We start from the raw sequence: 16,561 nt of genomic DNA on the forward strand, positions 1-16,561 counted from the left end.
CTTCCTTTGATGCCTCAACTTTGAGGTTAGTGATTTAGCTCTTACTTTAATTTTTCTCCCATCTTAATTGGAGCGGAGGGAGATATCAATCAATATACTTTGACATTCATAACAATTTATGCCAAAAGATGTAACTTCCTTCTCTAATGGCCAATCAAACCTCTTAAGAAGCTTCACCAATTCACCCCAAATAGTCTATATGGGCGGTGGAGCTCTTTTTGATGAACAAAAAGTGGGGCGGGGGCAACCATTGTGACTCACCCCGCTGGGTGTGACCATAGGAGCACCTCCTGCTAAGGAATGTTAGATTGAGCCATAGCCACTGTGATTCGAGATGACCACAAACCTCACCCTAGCACCTCGATAGAGCTGGTAATTAGGGGCTCCTCAGCAAAGATACACACAATCCTCCCTAGGTGCTTGCCAGGGCTCGAATGAGGGACCTCAAAGTTGATTCACAGATCCCAACCACCAAGCCACCCCTCTTGAGGCTAGGCGGTGGAGCTCTTGAAAGATTCTACAAATTAAAGAGTTAATTAACTTAATTTTCTATAATTAACCAAGTTAATGACTTGCCAAACTCATGGATGCCTTCATAAATTGGTCCTGATGTAGCTATGGTGCTTGTGCATATATGATATTGTGACTCCACATTCCACACACATTTGGCCTCTTCATTTTGTTGTTGGGTATACAAGTCACACATTAAAGTTAAAAAATTCTTAAGCCAAAACTCATAGGCTTAAGTTTTTGTGTAAAATGATGTCTTGTCCATGATTGTAAATAAAAAAGAGTCTGTTTTGTAAGGATTGAAGTATATAGAGGATTAGTTTGGTTTTGGTTAGGAATTGTAATAATTGGAAATATTGGACATGAGGAATGAAGAGGATTGGATTGGATTTTGGAGGGAATGGGAAGAAATTGTGGGAGTTTAGCTTAAGCTTCTTTTGTTGGGAAATGACGGCTATGCGGTGGGTGGCACTATCAACTTGTGTCAGGGGCCAGTTAGCAATGGGAGGGTAAAAAATTGAAAAAATAAAAAGTTTAAAATGGACCATTTCTCTTTAAATTTTTTATATAATTTTGATTTTTTTAATTAAAAATTAGTATAATGTTATAAACACAATTCTTTTTTTACAATAAGTGAATTGAAAGTGTAGGGATGATGGGCCCAGTAGTATATATTGGGCTGGGGGCCTAATCCGAAGACGCCTAGTTGTCCAAGGACGGGTAAACACGGTTATGGAGGTCGGCATTAATGAATAAAGAAAGGGGTTTGGTCATGATGGTCCAAGGAGAGATGCTTCCTCAGTTGAGTGATGCAGAGGTCAGAAGGTGCAGTCTGCCAACCCGAAGCAATGTTCCAAGAGGTTCTATTGATAAGGATATGCATCATGAAAGCACGAAACAAAGGAAAGCTATGAAATATCTAAGAGAAAACTACTACCACCTCATTGAATGCTCTGTAGCTAACTCTCTAGCCGCATTGATGAGGAAGTGATACCTGAACAGTAATTTTCAGCCTTACAGCTACTCCCAAATACTTCAGAAAGATGCTGATAAAACAAGTATCAACACTAGCAATCTAAATATACACGTGGAGGGTGGAGATAAAAGGAAGAAGAGAGTATAAAATAGAGGGAGATCCTTGAAGGAAGGGGATCAGGATTTTGAGAGAAAAATACTTTAGCAATCAAGAACTGAACTTGTAACCAAATTCTAAAGAGAAAAATACAAGAATTAATCTCCTCGGACTGTACCGAAGACGATTTTCTTTGTGTAAAACCTTTTTATCTTTGTTTCCTTGTCATCTAGATCCGCTTTAATTGTTGTTTCAACTCATTAGGTCCTAGTTTTCTAACCCGCTCTCTACAAATTCATTGTATTGGGCTTTTTAGGCTTAAGTTCATCCATCTTTTAAGCTTGGGAATCAAATTGTGTCCTTATAGAAAGGTTTTTTTATTATTAGTTTTATTTGAGCTTGCTTGATATTTCACTTTATCATTTACCATTTATAATCAATGTTGTGAATTTCGTTCCGTTTCAATATCCAAATTGTAATGAGAAATTCCATAATTCCACCTCAGGTTAAATTTCAATCTATTTTGGATCATTTTGGCAACAAAAAAAAAAAAAAAAAATTATCTGTGTTATTTTGATTTAATTCTTATTATATTATTGATGATGAAAGAATAAGAGTGTTAATGTTAAATATATATTTGTGTGTCGATGATCCCAAAACGAAGAATGAACAATGATACCAAAATTCTCTATTTTAAAAGACAAATCAAAATGGTCACCGAAACCCAATTTACAATATTTTTTTCACAACTTAGCACTTTGACAATTATGAAATATTTTGTGAGCAATGATTGATTTTGGCTAATTCAAATATTTTTTTTAAGAGGGTTCGATTTTGGAACTTATTTTCTAGAATTCATAATTATATCCTTTAAATATTTAACAACTAACAAGTATTAAACCTCTACACAACTATTGAATATTTTTTTTTAGAAAATTTATTTCATTTTGTTTAAAATATACATTGGACAAAAGTACAACTCTAATTAGATAAAAAAAAAATGAAATTAAGAGTAAATACATAAATTAAAGAAGTTAAATAAGGGGTTGGGGGGGGGGGGGGGAACTTAAAACCAAAAAGCATAAAAGTAATTCTAGTACCACAAACTAAACCAAAACTTTTGCTATAATTATGTTACATGACAGACTGTGATTGACTACCTTTTACTTTAAAATGAACCCACTACTCACTATGTGAATAATTGTAATTTAGTTTGTAGTACTAGAATTTTTGAAAGTACAACTATATTTCAAATATTTGTATGATTCCTTTAATGCATCAACTATGTATTTGTTTCCTTCCCCCTCCCATTTTAATGGGAGGTAAGGGAGTAGGAGGTAGAAATATTCAATCAGTTCTTTGAAAATCACAACAATTAGATACAACTTCATTCTCTAATGGTTAGTCAAACCTTTTAACCATTAACTTAATTTTCTAGATAAATAACCAAGTTAATGACTTGCCCCAATGTAGCTATGGTTCTTAGAGTATTCCCATCAAGTGTGTCAAATGTCAAATATTTGGCATTTGACACACCAAACTCTAAAAAACCACTTTTATCAAGTGTTTTAAATGCCATAATATTTGGCATTGATGAACAGTGCAATCTCAAATTTGAGATCGCACTATTTACAAATGGTAAAACTTATATTATTTTTTTATTCAGGTGGGGCCTGCTTTCTTTTCTTTTTTTTTTTTTGTTTTTTGTTTTTTGTTTTTGTTTTTTTTTTTTTTTTTTGTTTTTTGTTTTCCTTCCTTGTCTCTCATTCTTGCTCTGAGCCTCCAACCATTTCCTTGCTCTCTTTCTCTCTCCCTCTCCTCGATGTCTTTGCCTCCTTCTCTGACGAAACCCAGGTCAGAGTATCAAGCCAAGTCGATCTCTATCGCAATGGTTTCTTTTTTTTTTTTTTTAGTTTGTGATTTAATGGTAGATTCAGCAGTGGTTGTGTGGGTTATGGATTTGGTGTTTTGGATTATCTCACGCCTTGGGTTTCGATTTGGGCATATTTTGGTAGGTTTGTGATTTGGTTTTGAATGAGTATGGTTTGTGGTGGGCCGGTGGTGGTGGGTATTTGTTTGGCTGTAGGTGTGGTTTTGGTGATGGGTTTTTGGCCATGGATGGTGATGGGTCATGGGTTTGGTTTGGTTAAGTTGGGTATAGGCGGTGGTGGGTTTTGTGGTGGCTGTTGTGGCTATTGGTATTGGGGTGAGGCTGGGCTGCGGTAGTGGCTGGCAGTGGCTAGCCGTGGGTGTGGGTTGTGCCCTGGGTTGAGAAAGATGGAGAGACAGTGGGAGAGAAAGACAGAGGGAGAGTAAGAAATAATATATAAAAAAAATGAATAAAAATGTTAAAGAAAGAATATTTAAAAGAAGTTGTAAAAAAAATAGAATATTTAATGTTTGGTATATTGTAAAATGAGGTGTTAAAATTGTAAAAGTAGTGTTTTGAAATTGTAAATGCTAAAATTTTTACAATTGTTGATGAGGATGCTCTAAATGCTTATACATGTTATATATGACATTGTGATTTGTGACTCCACACACGCAATTGGCCGTCTTCGTCTTGAGAAGAGCCCAACAAGTAAAATTAAGGCCGGAGTATTGCTCCTATCCAATTACACAAAGTAAGTGGGCCGTCAAGATGGTGCAACCATTTCAGACACCACACTAGAGTTTTGGAAAATTGGTGCATTGCAAAGAGTAAAGAATTCTTCTATATGTACAAAGCCACAAAGGTTTTTTTTTCTCAGACCTCTGGTGCTACAGCCTAGAGGTCCATTATGGTGACCTATCAAGTCATCTTAGTGCTATGCTAGAATTTGTCATCTAACTTCGATGGCTGGCTTGCATTATTGAAGAGATGACTACCCCAAGTAGAAGATCGGAACCTGAAAATAACCCAATCCTCACTTTCTTTTCTTTTCCTTCACTTTCTTGGCAACCATATACTTTTTGAAAATGAAGAGTTTCAATTAAACTCTACAACCTTAAGCTCCACCTCTATAAATTGAGGGGGATTCACAACACAAAAAGCACCATTGATCACCAATTAGTACCAATTGCCTTACATTGATCACCAATAATATAGGCATTCCCAGTTTCAGAAAAACTTCTCTCTACCCAAAAAATGAGGAGGCACATATTTTATCCATCAAACACCCAACCTTGAGTTCATAATCGGCAGCAGTTATCATGTTTGATCGACCAAGGAAAATCCCCTTTTGCAGAGAGTTGTTATGGAAAGAATAGACGAAAATTTATTGAGATGCTGCTCTATAAGGTGTGAGACAGTTGTAAACAGGAAACCCGTTCCTGTACCGCAAGTTCTTTTTTTCCTTTTTTGTTTCTTAGCCCTTTTGTAGTTTGGGGAAAATTATAATCTAAAGCTACGCAATTGTATTATTCAATGCAATTTTACACTAGGTGCAAGATCACACCTTACAATAGCTATGATCATGAAAAAGCAAACTTCCACGATGTCATTTTATTCAAAAGTACAACCCCCTCAGGTTCTGAGCTCAACGAAAACATTTTCAAGTGATGGTCAACTAATTAAATCGTGTTTAATTTATTCCCATCTGAGTTCTTATAGCCTTGGAGCTTACCAGTAGATGAACTTTTACAAGGAGGCTGATAAGGAGGAGATTCTCGAATACTCGTCTCAAGGGTGCCACCATTTTTCACTATAGAAACTGTGGTCATTCCCCAACTTAAGTGTCGTTCGAAATGACGGTGCAAAAACCATACTCCTGCAAGAATTTATCCATTTATGAAACAGAGTTAGAATACGTAATCGAACATTTATAATTGGAAAAGCAAAATTGATTTTTAGATACGTTGAACAAGAAATATGCTCGGTATTATTCATATATACAATTAATGAAGTTCATGTATGAGTATTAGGAGTAATACCTGTACCAATTATTTAAATTTTTTCTAGGGGACTAAGTTAAATGTGTGTGTGTATATATATATATATATTTTATAAAAATATGTTGGGAAATTGAATACCATGGAGAGCTTTTTGAATAATTAATATAACATATATAGACACACTTTAATTCAAAAGGCTTATGTCCAATGGATATATGCTCAATTATATTATATTAATTACCATTTTTCTCATCATTATTCCATGTGGGACTTCACTCATTCGTGTATACCCAACAATCTCCCCCTCACGTGTGAGTCTCTGTCTCTCAGTGGGTTTCAAGACCTCTCCATAGGTCATAAACAAGTCATACTCGCTCCCTTTTGCCTAATGGCTTATTCATTTACTAGTGCATCATCCATTGGCCTCCACATGTCAACCTCACACGTCTTTTATCCTCCATGGGAACCTTGCACCTCACCGTTGTCTAGCACCATTAGCAATATTATTATGGTAAAAGTTGAATACTTTAATGGTTTTTTTAAACTTGGGCTTCTTCCTTTGGAGTTTGAAGGTCTTCCATATTTTCTTTTGTTTTTGGTTATTGGATTTGCATTACTTTGTTATTATTATTTTCATACCGATGCATAGAATTGATGGGGTTAGATGTAGATTATTGGATGCATTGGATTTTTATGTTCCTATCTGTGTTATGAGTTTGATACATGTATGTTTGTTGCTCTGATTGACTCAAAAAATATTGCATAGTTTATATCATCAATGGCCCTTTTAATTGATAGGTTTTAATTGTAGATATGAATTTTTGCATCATTTATATTATAAAATATATATATATATATATATCAACCAAGTTCTCTCTCTCTTTTTTAATTTTTAATTTTTTTTTTTATTAGCATTAGATTGATTCTTCATCTCAAAGGTGAGGCTTCCATTGCTATTATGGACAGGTATGTATCTCATACAAGCATATATGAACTTAAATTTCCTTTCAATATTTTGAATGCTTTATTATTTTGCTAGATGTTTAGGCTCAAAATTATATTCTTCATTATTTTTCTAGATCATTTAAATAGACTAAAACTAAGTTAATAGGATTTATTTTATATAATTTATCAAACAAAATGAAATAAATTTTGTCAAGTATGATTTATTCATGTTGTTCCCTTTTTACTTTTTATTTTTATTTTGAATATTAGCATTTATTTATGTAAAGTGTGCATAGAATTATGTATCCATTTGCAACATTAATTAATATTTTTTTTGCTAATTATTAGTATAATCTTCTATTCCCAACAAATTCTTCATTAATTATTCTTTTTATATTTTTGGTTTTAAATTGCAAAATTTTTTACCATCATTATAAAATAGGTTTTTTTTTTTTTCCTTGTGATTATGGAACTTATTTGACTAAAGTAGTAAAATCAAAGTGGAAATGATAGCTCTTTATAGGAATTTAAAAAAAAAAAACTAAAGCCTGGTATTAAATGGTCATAGACTATTAAATGGTCATAGACTCATATGCAATTTTACAATCTATATGCTTCAATTTTTTTATTTTTTTTTTAACTTAGTTTAATTTTTTTCTTGATTTTGTTTTCCAAGTTTGTCATAAAAGATTCCAAGCATTCTAAGAAAGGTGTGTAATCTATATGTAGAGCTCTGCAAATTTTTTTTTTTTTTTTTTTCATTCACACGTTGTGTCTCTCTTACAATTCAAACTATTCATTTTCTTTTTGTTTCTCAAATAAATTTTGTATTATATGAATTTATGTATAAAATCGTGCAACCTATAGGAAGCAAAAATTATGATAGGTTCTATAATTAGAACAAATTAAAGGTTATTATTCTTTGAATAGTTCTATCTCTTAAAAGTGGCCAATTTTTATAATACCATGTACAAAGATTTTAATAAAGAATAATGACAAAGAAGAACAAGGATACTCTAAAAACATAGTGTACAAATAAGTATTCAAAGATTTTCCAAAGGAAAAAAATACTTCTAACATTTTTTAATCATTGATATTATTTTTAATACTACCTCAAGTCACTAACAAATTAGTACTTATTTTGTTATAATAATTATTAAAATATATAATTATTTATACATATATTTTATAAGTTTTTTCATAAAACCGTGCAACACACGGGCCTATAACTAGTATATATATAAAACTGATACCTCTGAAGCTCCCACAATTTTCCACGTCATCACTATTTTCTTTTCCTTTTTATTTTAGATTCTTTTTATTTTCAACGTGCTTCTACTTTTTTGCTAAGCTCTACAAGTTTTCACGTTAGCATTATTTTTTTTTTTTTAAAATCTGATTTTATATGAGAGATATTAGAAGATCATATATAGTTAGATTAATGGCACTTAGCCAATTGCCATGTATTAAGAGTCCCATTAGGAATTGGATTTTATTGGAGTGGCGTGGAAGTCTCCAAATCATGTTTGTATGCAATGCAAACTCCTTCACAATGAAGGAGGTGCCGACTTACTCTCCTATATATGTATAAACCTATGTGTGTTGCCACAAACTATTCTTTTGTTACAAACACTTCTTTCTCAATGGGCATGTGGCACAATGCATCTACTTAAATTTTCAAAAGATGATGGAGCTGACTGATCCAAGATATTGAAAACTCATTTTATATCTCTTAAATTTTCATCTTTGTTCCTACTTATATTAAACTTACATTCCATGTACTCTATTTTAGTCCTACTTAATCAAAAGTTATCTTACAAATTTCTAACTTGACATTAACTCCACAAAACTAAACCCAAAAAAACAAACCTTTTAATATATTGCCCCACAAGCTAAGTTTCCAATGGTAAAAAAAACTATATGCTTCTTTTAAATTTTCTTTTTTTTTTTTTTGGATAGGTATGCTTATTTAAAATATCTTTCAAGTCTCTTGGGCTCCTTCAAAATGCCAAATTTAGTCAACCAAAACAATACAATGCATGTAGGAGTGAAACAAGTAATCTTTAACAAAACAAGCTTCCTTGCTATAGGCAACAAACGTGTCTGTTCAATTTGGTTATCATCAGTAACCGAACTAATAAAAAAATTTTTGGATAGCCACTATCACACATTCTATCTTGATGGCTGCCACTAAACCCCTTCAACCACTGGAGCTTAGAAGTGATGTAACTATACATTAACCAAAGTGCATGCAATGAGTAAGATCTTTACACAATCAAGGTGTGTCCTTCCCTAGACTTGGATATACTCTTTTTATTTGGATAGCCTTTTATCAATCTTCCAAATAGACAGCTTTCCATCAAGACTTCCATATTAACACCTTCTACATATTAATTTATTTATAGCACATAAACATAATTCATTTAATTCCAATTATATGAAATAACTATATATAAAAAATTCCAATTATATGAAACTGTTGCATAAACAAGAATAGATAAATAATGAACCAAATATGCAAGGTCCTAGGCAAATATGATCCTCATGCACAACAATGTATTCACACCCATTCTTCCACAATGTCAGTCACAAAATAAAGACCTTGTACCTTTGGGATACGGATCAGATTTTTTGAGGCATATTCACATAGTTTACTGATCTTCCGATCATTTGGTTCCTCAACCTGCCAAAACATGTTAGAAAAGTTCCAACATTATAACAAAGGTAAGAAGATCAAACTTAAAAAATTATTATTATCCCTAACTTTCAGTCTCTCTCTATGATTAGATTTCACATTTTTCAAGGCCCAATTGACTCCAATTCATTTAAAGATTTAAAATCCTAGCATTAGTTTTTTCAATGGAACTTCAAATCTGATATCTTTAACTCTAAATCACTCCTTTCATAATCCACCACATTACCCATCAACTCTTAATCACATAATAAGAGATCAACAATCACTTACCAAACAATTTGAAAGCTCCCAAAATTTTGGATTCAACCATGGATCCTCAATAAACTAATCAGGGTCAACCACAAGTATTCATCAAATACTTTATTATTAGACAACACAACCCTCCTCATTTTTCCCGAACCGTGAGAAAAATGTACAACACTAAACATTGACACAAAGAGTTTGGAATCTCCTCCCTAATCAAATTTATCGGCGGTGAGGGTTTGGGAGTCAAAGGCAGATTGGGTTAGGGTAGTGTTCGAACAACGAGGGAGTCAAAGGCAAAGTGAGGATTTTTTTTTTCTTATTTATACCAAAGTTATAGCTGCATTTTTTAAACGCAGCTATAGACATACTATAGCTGCATTTTGAAAACACAGCTATAGACCCTTTAAAAAAAAAAAAAAACTTTTGTGAGACCTAAAGTTGCAATCAAAACACACAACTACAGACAATACTTTAGCCGCATCTTTAAAAAATGCAGCTTTAGGTGCGTCTATGGTTGCGTTTATTAAACGCGGCTATAGGACATCTTTAAAAAAAAAAAAAGGACTAGACATATAGCTGCGTTTTTTTAAACGCGGCCATAGGCCCTACCCAATAAAATGTGGCTTAATATTATATAAATGCGGCTAATTACTATAGGTTTATATTTTTAGCCACATTTATATCAAATGCGACTATAACGCGGATATAGCTGCGTTTATAAAAAACGCAAGCAAAAAGCGGCTATAGCTCGCGTTTTTTGTAGTGATTGTAAAGTATAGACACATGTTGATTTCCAATATTAAATATTACTACAAATTTGTGACATTGCTATGATTCAGTTAAATTATAACCATATTTTTATATTGTTGCTTCATTTGTTTACTTACTATTCTATATATTGTCAAAGGCAATTAAGCACAATAGGGCCAGGTTAATAATCACTAATCAATGAGCTTAGTCTGAAAATTTTCAGCTAGTATACAATATTAGTGCACCGAGTTTACCAATTCATGTTTTTTCTTTTGGGAAAAAAGATACATTTGTTAAAAATGATTTTTTTTTTTTTTAATTGTTGGATCCATTGTGCAACTACATTAGAGGTGAAAGAGATCAATATGCTACTATCAAACAAATTATACTTGCTTATAAAAACAAACAAACTATACTTGCTTATAAAAAAAACAAACTATACTTCTTTTTTTGAGGAACAAAACAAACTATACTTTAGTAGGACGTTACACCACTTTCCGTGTAAACCTTTTTTTTTTTTTTTTGAATCACTTGCAATTGGAGCAAACTATTTTAAGACACTTGCCGTTACTAGATAAAACTGTTTACTTGGAAAATGTAATTATGAGAGAGAAATTTTTGGGATAGATCAACATATTACTATTTTCTGTTGCAATAAACAATTTTTTTTTATACAAAAAGAATAATATGATGACCTAGATCAAAATGATTAATTGTAATTATTTCATTGTAAATGCCTCTATTTCCTTCATATATCAAAATACATGACTTGTTTTGTTCAATTTTTAATTTTTGCTTGTATTGTTCGCCGTTGAAGTACGATGAAGAGTAAAAAGAGATGAGAGAATCCCTTACATTTACTTATAATCAACTTAAAGAAGTTACTTTGGGCGGATGTATTGGCAACTTTTATGAAATTGAGTTTGCAATTTGTATTTTGGAAACTGTAAACACTTTTGAGCGAATTGTTTTCAGTCCCTTTCACAAGGTATACAAAGGAGGTGGGCAATAGGTGGAAGTCGATACAGAACCTTCTTGGTTTTGATTGAATGGGAAAGAATTGTAAATCACTTAAAGATAAAATCTCTATAGAAAGAAAAATTGTCCTTTTATGATGACTTTTGCCTACATTTATTCTACACAACTCGTTTGACTAACTTCAATTTCTTAGCATTGTAGAGTATAGATTTATGTTGATATCCTATATTAAAAGTTACTACAAACTTGTGGCACTATGGTTCTGTTAAATCATGACCATATTTTTATATTGCTGCTTCATTTGTTTATTTACTATTCTATATATTGTCAAAGACAATCAATCACAGTAAGGGCGAGTGTATTAATAATCTCTAATCAATGAGTTTAGTCAAAAAATTTCAGCTAGTATGCATTATTGAAAGAGATCAATATGCTACTATCAAACAAACTATACTTGCTTATAATAAAAAAAAATTACAAACTATACTATACTATGCTTGCTTATAATAAAAAAAAAAAAAACAAACAAACTATATTTTAGTAGGACCTTACATCACTTTCCATGTAAGACCTTTTTTTTTTTTTTTTTTTTTGAAGCACTTGTAATTGGAGCTAACTATCCTTAAGACACCTACAAACTATTTAGGTTTAGTTGATAAAACTCATGGTTTTAAAAACCGGTATGGTGAAAGAACCGGTCGAGGAGCTAATTACTGGGTTTCTGGTCGGACCAAGGTTCAACCAATGGTCAAACCAGTAACGTCTTAAATATTTAATTATTATTTATTTAAATTATATAAATAATTAATAATTTTTTAATATACTAAAACTAACAAACCAATAGTAACAAATATGTTTCCTTTAAAAAGAATACAAGTGTATAACATTTTTGTTTAAAGAATTTAACATAATAACATTATAAAACAGTCATCCTTAACATAATAAACATTCAACAAAACCAAATAAATAAGTTCATTAGTCATTACATTTACATCCAAATGGCAAATAGCAAACAAGTTCATTACATCCAAACAATAATGCTACTCTGTAAATATTTCACAAACAATAATGCTACTCTGTAAACTATTTTCACAAACAATAAAGCTCTGTAAATCAAATCCACAACATAATCCTCAACATACACAAAATCACAAATAAATTAAAATGCTATGCTAAACTGAAAATTGAAAGAATAAATTGAATAATTAAGTTAACGAGAGAAGTTACCAATGAAGTCACTGAACTGATTGGAAATTTGAAGGCAAAGAACATGAACGGAGAACCTGAGATAAAGCTAAGAGAAATGAAAAAAAAAAAAAAAAAAAAAGCCAAGAGGATCAACAAGTTACAATCAAAAGCTGAGACAAATGAAAGAAACAGAATCAACAAGTTACAATCAAAAGCAAAGGAAAAAGAAAAATAATCCAAATACCTGATGAAGCAGAGCACAAAGGGTGGGCAAGACCAATACCGAGATGGCGAGAGGTGTGACTTGTAACGATGAGAAGCAGATCAGATGAGAGGTTGTGACTCGTGAGCTTGAGTGAGGTGAGATTGAGAGTGAGACAGAGGGGCGAGAGGCGTGAGAGACAGAGAGGTGAGACTTGAGAGTGAGATGCGTGAGCGTGACAGAAAGGTGAAAGGTGTGAGTGAGAGTGAAAGTGAATAAGGTGTTTAGGGTTAAGATTTAGTTTTTAGGTTCCATTGTTCCAAAACGAGGTAGTTTAGGGGGACAAAACGGTGTAGTTTAGGTTTTCAACCCAAACGGGCATTAACCGGTTTAATCGTGCCAGTTCTTGTTTTTTCAACTGAACCGGCCAGTTTTCAATTTTTTTCAAGTTTTAAGTAATTTTTGGTTTTTACACATAATCGAACCGGATTAAAAGTCAATTTCCAGTTGAACCAATCAAACCAGCCAATCCGATCCGATCCGGTTTTTAAAACTATGATAAAACCCTTTACCTGGAAAATGCAATTATGGGAGAGGACTTTTTGAGATAGATCAACATACTACTATCAAACAAACTATACATCAGTGTAACAATACTAAAAGACAAATGCTACCACTTTCCATATAATTTTGTTTTTCTTTGAAGCACTTGCACTTGGAGCTAATTATTCTTAAGACACCTACAGAATTTTCAGGGATTAATTGTCATAGTATATTGAAGGTTAAGATATCTACCGAAAATCATAGTATTTTTAAGTATTGTGGCTTTCTCGAAGTAGTATTTGATATTCTTAAGACACCTACAGATTTTTCAAGAATTAATTGTCATAGTATATTGAAGGCTAAGATATCTACCGAAAACCTTAGAATTTTTATGTATTATGACTTTCTTGAAGAGTATTTGACATCAATTATGTACATACTTGACTAGGGAAAAAATGTACTTCTATTTTAAAAATAGAGTTTCTAATAAAGTTTCTTTAAAAATAGAGTTTCTAATAAAGTTTCTGAGAAAGTTTCTAATAGAGTTTCTCTATCTGAAACAATGCCCTAGTTTGAGATTATATTTGTGCAAAATGGCCATGAGTTGAAATTTTTATTTTCTATGGAGTTAGAAAATTTTCAAATGACAATAGCATATTGTCCATTTGCTTTTAATCTTGTTCTGATAAATAGAATGCAAAGCATAGACTGGAGGGGAAATGTTAAGCAATTGGCACTGTTTATCTATTGAAATTTCAATAGAGGATGACCAATTTGGAAATCATGACTTCAAGAAGTCACAATTTCAGTTGCTTTTTAGGGTGTGTAAAATTTTGTAAAACAACTTGTGTGCAACAAGTTTAACCCTTTTTGTACTATTGCATTTATGTATACTAATTCTTCTTCGTAATAGTAAATTTTTGGAAGCTACTTCTTCTTTTACACATTATTGCTGGTTATCTAGTTTGTGATATTTTTTATATGTACATTTATATGTTGTGGTATTTTTATATGTACATTTGACCGTAAGAAGTATAGTCATCATTTCCTCCACACACAATAAGTATAGTCATTTGACAAAATTATGCTATAGGCAATTTGACAAAATTATGCTATAGTTATTGATTTTATCCAGATTTATGCCAAACTTTTAATTTAGAATGATGTGTCCTTTTACTGGTTTTTTTTTTTTTTTTCTTTTTCAATAATTTAGAATGATGTTTCCTCCACACACAAAAAAAAAAAAAAAAAAGTATAGTCTCGTGGTCTTGCCTCCTTTTTCTCTCGGCCTCTCAACATCTTGCCTCCTCTTCTTGCCTCCTCTTCTTGTCTCCTTGGTAAACTCTCTTTCTCTCTACACTATTTTTTTTATATGAATCTCTCTCTCTCTCTCTCTCTCTCTCTCTCTCTCTCTCTCTCTCTCTCTCATTGTTTGCTGAAGGTTCTTGACATCTTGTTCTTTGGTTCTTTGCCTTCAAATTTTCAATCAGTCCACTAGTAACTTCTATCTTCAATTATTCTTTCAATTATTAGTAATTAATTAATTAATTATAGAGCGTTATACATTGAAATATTTGTGACAAGCTAAGTTAGGTCTGTAAATGAACCAAGCCGATCATGAACAACTCGGGCTCGACTTGATAAAAAGCTCATTCATGTTTGTTTGTTTATAAATAAGCCAATCTTGAGCCTTACTTTTAGGCTTGTTTAATAAACAAGTTGAGCTCAAGAAAAAAATTTGTTCACGAACAAGCTCGTGAGCTATAAGGCTTGATACAAAACAATTCAAGTATAGATTCATTTATAAGTTTATATGTGTTAGCTAAATATACTCATTACATGTATTTTTATAATGACATCACTAACATAGGACCACTATCCATTACTTTAATTTTTTTCCTTCCCTCTAAACTGACCAAGAACTACTTTAGACTTTAGTTACATTTAAAAATAAATTAATTAATTAAGTGGACCACATATGATCCTTACCCATCAATTATATAATATAAAGTTATGAAACATGCTAGTATTTTCCCATTAATAATAGTTACAAACAAGTATTTTTTTTAATTCTTCACCATCTAACGTGAATGTAAAAATTGTATTTTGGATAATTGCTGAAGCTGTATACGAGGAAGGATGAATGAATGAATTTAATTATGTAAATTTTTATTTTGAATAATGGATAATCATAAGTAGGACTAGGCATATGATAAAATGAGTATGCTATTTTTTTTCTTAATTTTAGATATTTAAGTATTTGATAATGTAATTTTCTTAGATCTCAAGCTTAAAAGCTTGACCTGAGCTTGAGTTCGAACTTGATATTAAGCTTGAGCTTGGCTTGACTAATTAATCAAGCCAAGCCAAGCTAAGCTAAGCTTAAACTTTTTGGCTTTCCCTTGGGCTCAAGATCAAACACAGGGACGGAACCATGTACAAGCAGAGGGGGCTGTGCCCCCCCCCCCCTTCAAATTTTTTAAAATATTAAATAATAGGTATATATTTAAGATTTTAGAAAATAAGTCCATAAAAAATTATATTTGCCCCTCTCAAGAAAATTATATTTGCCCCCCTCAACTTCGAATCCTAGGTCCGTCTCTGATCAAACATGATATTTAGGCTTATCACGAGCTTGAGCTAAGCTTGAGCTTTTGACTTTTCCTAATGAGTCAAGTTTGAACATGCACTACTCAACAAAACTCGACTCGTTTACAGTTCTAAGTTGAGTTTACACAACATTATAGTTTACATTGAAATGTTTGTGACAAGTTGTGTGCCTGTGTTCATAGTTGATGGATTTATTTGTATAAATTGGTATTGTTTGTGAATTATTTGTTTGTGATTTTATGTATGTTGTGTTAATGGATTTATTTGTTGATAAAACTGTTACTCTCAGTCTGAAATTGCTGAGTGGAATGGAGTCTACCTCTGAACCATCTAATGAGCATGCTTCTACAACCGGGTCTAATACTAATAATTCATATGTGAGGGCAAAATGTGACCTGACATGGGATCATGTACCTTACATAAATTCTTTTTAAAAAATGTTATTTTTTATTTATATAATTTGAAAAATTATTAATTAAACTATTGATGACATCATCAGCTCGACCATTGGCTCAACTCCAATCAGATCATAAACCAATAACCAGTTTCTTTTCTGATTCTTTAACCATATCGGTTTTTAATAATGGTTTGAATGGTCTGTGAAATGGTTGAATATGTATTAGGTAACTCCTAGTGGAATGCGCATATCAACAACAAACACCTAACTCACGCAACCCTTTGTGCCAAATGACACGTGACCCTCCCAAATCTAATGACACTTTTCATAACAAGATTGGAGCAGTGAATTTTACTCCAATGCCCTTATGTGCTATAAATTGTAAGGACATATTGCTCATTTAAGGGCTATGGAAAATAATGGGATTGGGAGAACGAGGTAAGCACATGACCGATTTTAATTGGTCGAACATGATACGGTGATGTCGTATTGGATCCCACAGTTATAATGGACTCGCCCTTTGCTCGTGTTTTTCGTGTCTCCGATTGCCAT

The sequence above is a fragment of the Quercus suber genome, unplaced genomic scaffold (assembly GCF_002906115.3).
Source record: "Quercus suber isolate HL8 unplaced genomic scaffold, Cork oak 2.0 scaffold_45, whole genome shotgun sequence".
Classification (NCBI taxonomy): Eukaryota; Viridiplantae; Streptophyta; class Magnoliopsida; order Fagales; family Fagaceae; genus Quercus; species Quercus suber.